Source organism: Mytilus trossulus, chromosome 9 (assembly GCF_036588685.1).
Source record: "Mytilus trossulus isolate FHL-02 chromosome 9, PNRI_Mtr1.1.1.hap1, whole genome shotgun sequence".
Lineage (NCBI taxonomy): Eukaryota > Metazoa > Mollusca > Bivalvia > Mytilida > Mytilidae > Mytilus > Mytilus trossulus.
The window spans coordinates 42,772,950-42,778,949 of record NC_086381.1 but is presented as its reverse complement, the minus strand read 5'-3'; the positions used below and the strand labels follow the sequence as shown (position 1 = coordinate 42,778,949).

The window sequence follows — 6,000 nt, the reverse complement described above, 5'->3', positions numbered from 1 at the left end:
TCTTTAGTAAGTAGGATAATGTGTTCAACTCCATTCTTGCTGACAAACTCCCAAAACTGGCCAATGGAATTTGACTGTGGAACTGATGACATAAATATCGTGGAATTCTTCAAAGAATTCAGAAATACAAAAAAATTAAGAAAATACATATTGTTTTTTTTATGTTTACAAGAATAGGTACAGATCTAAAATGTGCCAACATGACGATTTATGTTCTCATTAAATAAAAAAGGAATAACAAACATATGGTCACAGTTGGTTGCATCGGAAATACAGTTCTATACTTTGGTATTGTAAACGCATTTGACTCACATACGTTACTCATTGAACTGTTTAGGAATTAGTTGAGTATTAGCCTGAAACCAAGACAAAGTAACGCCATCTTTGAAATTTTTTATTCTGGCTCAGAAATCAGTCATTCCCTTTCATGATTCGTTTTTGCTGTTGACTCTTTCATCGTTTAAAATTTTGCCATTTATGTCCATTTTTTTAGTTAATTATTTGTAAAAGCCCCCTATAGGTAACTTCTCATTCATTTTTCGTTTTTTTATCTGTGATTAGTAAACGTATTAAAGTACTGACCTCATTCAGGGTTAAGGCTGTGTTCAGGTATGTACTGTGCTCAGGTGGATTCTTATGTGTCATTGTAATTAAAATGTTTAACATACACTATACAATCATAATCGCATGATTGTCGAAGATGGGCAAAGGATGCCAGAGGGATAGTCAAACTCATAAAAAACTATTTGTGTGGCCATTGGTATCCCTAAAGCTAAAATAGAAATTGGATAATGTGGTATGATTGCCAATGAGACAACTCTTCACAAAAAAGATTAACAACTGTAGATATCACACGGCCTTCAACAACCAGTAAAACAAAACAGATTGTTTGCATGTAATAGTATACACAACATGGATTGTTTGATAACTAAAGAGCATAAAATTTTGTAATTGTTCATAAAATAATTTCCAACGTTTTAGCATGTGCAGGTTAATATATCATAATGATTGATAGCATATCTGAAAGATAATTAGCATGACAAAGGTATCCTCAATATACATGTGCATGGAGCAGCTTGATATGAAAAAGAAAAAGTAAACTTAATAAAAGGGCATAATACAATTATCAGGATTTTGACCGTAGCTTGGAACGTTTTTTGTTTGATTAGCAAGTTCTCTATGGCAAAGTCATGTTCCGACCGTACGCGTATGGTCTGTTAATTAACGGGTTTACTTCTAGTTGTCACGTCATTAAAAAGACACTATCAAAGGTCATTTTATTATAGATCTATTGAAAACTAACAATAACAAGATAAAAAAAATAAAGTAGGTAGTTTAATACATTAATTTCATCACTAGTCAAAACTACAGTAAACGCATTTGTTTTTCATTACCGATATGTTATTAAGAGTAAATGGCAAAATGTTGACCTGGGAAGATATATAAACTTCCAAAAATAAATTAATGAACTGTTACGCAATAAGTCAACTATTTTACTAAAAACTGACGGAAAGAGTCTAATAATTTGCTTACTTTTGAAACTTTATATAATTAGCATTAGCAGTGCAATATTCAAAATAATCAACAGTCTGTTAATTCTAAATTCTTCAAATAGTATGATTGTTCTTTAAAAAGACGCTATCATATATTCAAATTTTATTGTTATATTAAATTAAAAGACGAGCTTGATCAAAGTAAGAAGTTTCACATAGCTCATTTAACTTACTTGTCAAAACCATAACAAACACATTTTATACCGATGGTTATTACCGATTTGTTATTACAAGTAAAAGGCAATTTGTCGACTTAAATTCCAAAAATTTCTTAATGAAGTGTTTCACAACAAGTCACTGGAAAAGAACATAGTTTATTTTTTTAAGTTGTCTTGTGAATATGGTGTATTGCAGTCATGTTACGATATTTGAAATCTAGAGCTTCTTAAAAACACCGTAACCATATCGGATTGGTCCAAAACTCGGTACAACTGTTCGCACTTGCTAAAAGGCTAGCTTTTCACTCGCAAAGAAAAGGTGAAAATAAAAAGAATCGTGCACAAACCAAAACTTGCAAGTGAAAAAAGCTATAATTCTTCTTATATATGTATGATACTAAACCCCTAACGGGAAGGATTATGCCTGATATTTATATTATGAAGACCTAATCTTTCAATTATATTCTAGATACACTTTTTGTATTATTGAAACGTTTATAATGTAATTTGAAAAAAAATACTTATATGGTCCAACTACTCATATGGTCCGGCGCGGTTATAACCTAACGAGTATTATACTCATATGGTCGTACGCGTACCGTCGACCATATGAGTATACGCATATGATCATAACCATACGCGTATGGTCCACTTATTGATATGGTCCGGAACATATATATAATCATTTATTGAGATCGTTGACAATTCTATTATCGTATCTTATAAACATGGTTATTTTTTGCACTACGATTCTTCAAACAATAAACACTGGCTTAGGAATACCTATACTTTAATTAACTGTGTAGCATTTTGTACAAATCAACGAATAACTGATGTAGTTAAAATTTGAAAGACTATACTATAATGACGTCAACAAAATGGGCTGTCAGTTGGCAGATATCTGCTTTTATTTAAAATACTTTCATTCCTAGCACATCATGTATAGAACTTGCAGAATCTACCTATTGTTCTAATTGGAAATGGTATCTGTGTTTTACATGAATGAACTGACTACTTGTCGACCTTACGCAAGTAGCCATTAAACATTCAACAGCCGCTATAATAAAATGTTGCCATACAATTCTTTACAACTTTTCATTAGACTGCGAATCCATTTAAGGTGGCACGGTAGTATTTCCTGGCCCATAAGGGATAATGATAGCCTTCTTAGAATTTTCACCACTTTCTAACACTGCAAAAATTCTACATTCACAGTTAACTGAAGTACTTTCATTTTACTATTCAGAAATGAACTTGAATATGTATCATGACCGTTTACTTTTTTTGCTATTTCTAAAAACCCAAGGCCACTAGTACTTTTAGGTCTTTTATGGTGCAGTGAATAAAAAGTTTAAAAAAATTCTCAAAAATTCATTTTCATCTGTATGTAAAGTTATTTGATATTTGTCTTCACCTGATTCATCACTCAGTTTGGGAAAGTATGTTCAGTTGATACTGTATTTTTTGTCCAATCACACTGTTTAGATACATTTACCTAAGTAGGGTACACAAAAGAGCAACCTAAATACTGGAAAGCAAATACTACCGTGCCACCTAAAAGCGGAATAAATCATGTTTCTAATTATAAAACAAACAACATAGGCTTCAGAAAATTTATTTATATAAACATGCAACAATAAAAATTAATATGAATCTCTGAAGGAAGCACAATACAAAGATTTTATAACTCCAACTCCCAATTTTAATAATGCTATAACTTTCTTAATAATGCTTGAAAATATATAAAAGTGGTAGTTGTGGATAGCTAACATATTACTCTTTTAAATAAATGCAATGTAAGTATGATGCAAAAATTATGTAACTAAAAATGATGTAAACTGTCTAAAATATTTTTCCTCAAATTTCCACATTCAAATGGAGTTAGCTTTTTCTTATGTATTCCTAGAGGATTGACTTTATTAGATGTTGTTCCTATGGCCATTATCTACAAGCGGGTGTCTCAGATTTTAGATAGAATGTATAGAACAAATTTTACACCTAATTAAAAATTATCGTCTTTTATGTGATTAGGATGTTCATACGAAGTAGAAATTTATGAGAGAATGAAATACCATAGGGACAATTTGAGACACCCTTTTGAAGCACATGATGTGTTGATTAAGATTGTGTTAAAATTTTCTGTATAGTTAAAGAGATGAAAGAGCTAAATTTGTTCAAGTTAACTGACCGAGATTTTGATACTAATTACATAATAATAAATTGCATAATGATTGCATAATAAAAATATTGCATTCATTTAAAAGTTTAATCTTGTATCTATCTATCTATACCTCTTTTATTATTGTGTATGCAGGTCTGTGACTGAATTAAAGTATAAAACTACGTGTAAGCCTTATTTTAGCTTGAATTTTTAGTATTGATATTGTCGTCTGATAAAGTCATGCGGATTATACGATGCACAGTTTTTACCCGCTTTCGAAATCTTTCTGTTTGAGCCGGTCGATCTGGAACTTATCAAATATTGGTAATATCATAATAACCTTCATGTACAATAGCAAACAATATGAAGTAAAATCACAAAAATACTGAACTCAGAGGAAAATCAATTTGGAAAGTCCATAATCACATGGCAAAATCAAAAAAACAAAAAACAAAACGCATCAAAAACGAATGGACAAGAACTGTCATATTCCTGACTTGGTACAGGCATTTTCAAATGTAGAAAATGGTGGATTAAACCTGGTTCTATAGTGCTAACCCTCTCACTTTAATAACAGTCTCATCAAATTCCGTTACATTTACATGATGCGTTAAATAAACAGTCACAATCATTAAATTACGTGACAATGATTAAATTACTAAGTAGTGTGATTAAATTACTAAGTAGTGTCAACCCTGTTATTATTACCCGTGTATATAGCAAATCCCAAAAAAAAAACAACGTTTGATGGTGCTCCTGTCAAATGCGGAACGTACAGATACGAATATACTATTCGTATCGGTATCGGAATCGACCCGGATCTGGTTAATTATTGGTTATAAATTAAATAAAAAAAGGCTTCTCCTTTAGTGAATAGTTTGTTGCCACTGCTTCATAAAATAATTGAATTCAATTATACCAATTTTATTAAAGTTTTCTTTGCAGAATATAGGAAAATGTAGAAAAAGCGCGCCAACACACTAAGTATGAATGTTGTCAACATATTTTCATGGTAGAGTACTATTTTCTGGAAAAAGTCTCATAACAAAGTGTTTTGGAGACTGAATCATCTAACAATATTTCATTTTTTCTTAATATTTCACATGAATAATAAGACATTTTAACAAATGAGAGTACTTACAAGGTCAAAGTACATGTGCACCTTTGCATACTAGGTTTTTAACCACTATTGATTCCCCCTATTAGTCTATGTTAAATTTGCACTTTTCAAAGTAATATATTTTATCTTTGTTTCAAATAAGGAAATAATTGACTCGAATAAATAATTATTCTGTCCAGTTCTATAGAAAAAAAATCACATAACATTATCATTGCATATAAATAAATACCCATCTCTCGAAGTTTACCAATCAAAGTTTCCCCTTTTTAATAACCTGTGTGCAAGCTTTAGTAACCATGTACACTCAAGTTTTCAAAATTTTCTATAGAAAATCCAAACAAAAAAAAAACAATGGTGCTTTGAAATAACTAAGCTATATGTTAATGACCCAGAAATCACATATCCATTATACTCAGTTTTTTTTATTGATTATTCCTTTTTTGGAATACACTACCTCATGATCAGACAAAGATAACCTCAGCTGTATTTGGCTAAATCGTTGTTTTTTTACTCTTTTGGATTCGAGCGTCACTGACGAGTCTTTTGTATCTATGATGAGTTTATTAATGAACATGATTAACGGGTAGACTAATGTGCAACTGAAATAAGTTTTGTGCATATATATAAAAATGAAAAGTTCAAGACGGAGTCATGAAAACGCTACACCAATCATGATAGAATGACATTCAGTGAAAAATATACAACAAAAAACAAATACACTGCCACTGACAAGGTGTATGCAATGAAACATACGTTAATAATCTCCTAATATTTTTGATTAGTGAAAAAAAACATCAACAAATAAATAGCTTTATATTTACAAATCCATTTGAATCGATTTTTGATTTCAATCATTTAATATGTAATCCTCATTTACTAGGAATGTTAAGAGCCAGTCTGCCATAAAACCATGCAAAATCTCAAATTTCGCCCAAATTGGTAGTTATAACTTGGCAACATTATATATATTTCCAATATCTTTGGCTATTTAGGAGTAAAGATAATTTT

General features: G+C 30.6%; 1 non-coding gene across 1 annotated transcript; it reads right to left on the bottom strand.

Annotated features, from left to right (window-relative positions):
- Positions 1-2,303: 2,303 nt before the first annotated feature.
- Positions 2,304-2,386, bottom strand: LOC134685837 (small nucleolar RNA SNORD71). Its single transcript, XR_010101453.1, has one exon. It is a non-coding gene; the product is annotated as a small nucleolar RNA SNORD71 (small nucleolar RNA).
- Between the last annotated feature and the right edge of the window lie 3,614 nt (positions 2,387-6,000).